The following is a 286-nucleotide window of genomic DNA, read 5'->3' on the forward strand; positions in this document are numbered from 1 at the left end:
CTTGGAATTCAAAGGTACCCAACTGGGTTTGCTGATTGTGACAATGCTTTGCTGAAAAGTGGCGAAATGAGGTCGCCTTTGTAAAAGATGATGGTTTCTAAGGAGTTGCAATAAAAAGCCATTCCACCAAATCAGGTAACCATAAAGAACCTCTTCAGTGTACATTGGCGTGTATGCGAGGTGTATCTGTAAACGCATCTCTTTCAGCTTCAAGGTGAATATTAAGCGACTGTGTATTGGCCTCGTGGCCGCTGAAGGGATGACGTTTAGCGTGGTCCGTTTTCGA

The sequence above is a fragment of the Penaeus monodon genome, chromosome 25 (assembly GCF_015228065.2).
Source record: "Penaeus monodon isolate SGIC_2016 chromosome 25, NSTDA_Pmon_1, whole genome shotgun sequence".
NCBI lineage: Eukaryota > Metazoa > Arthropoda > Malacostraca > Decapoda > Penaeidae > Penaeus > Penaeus monodon.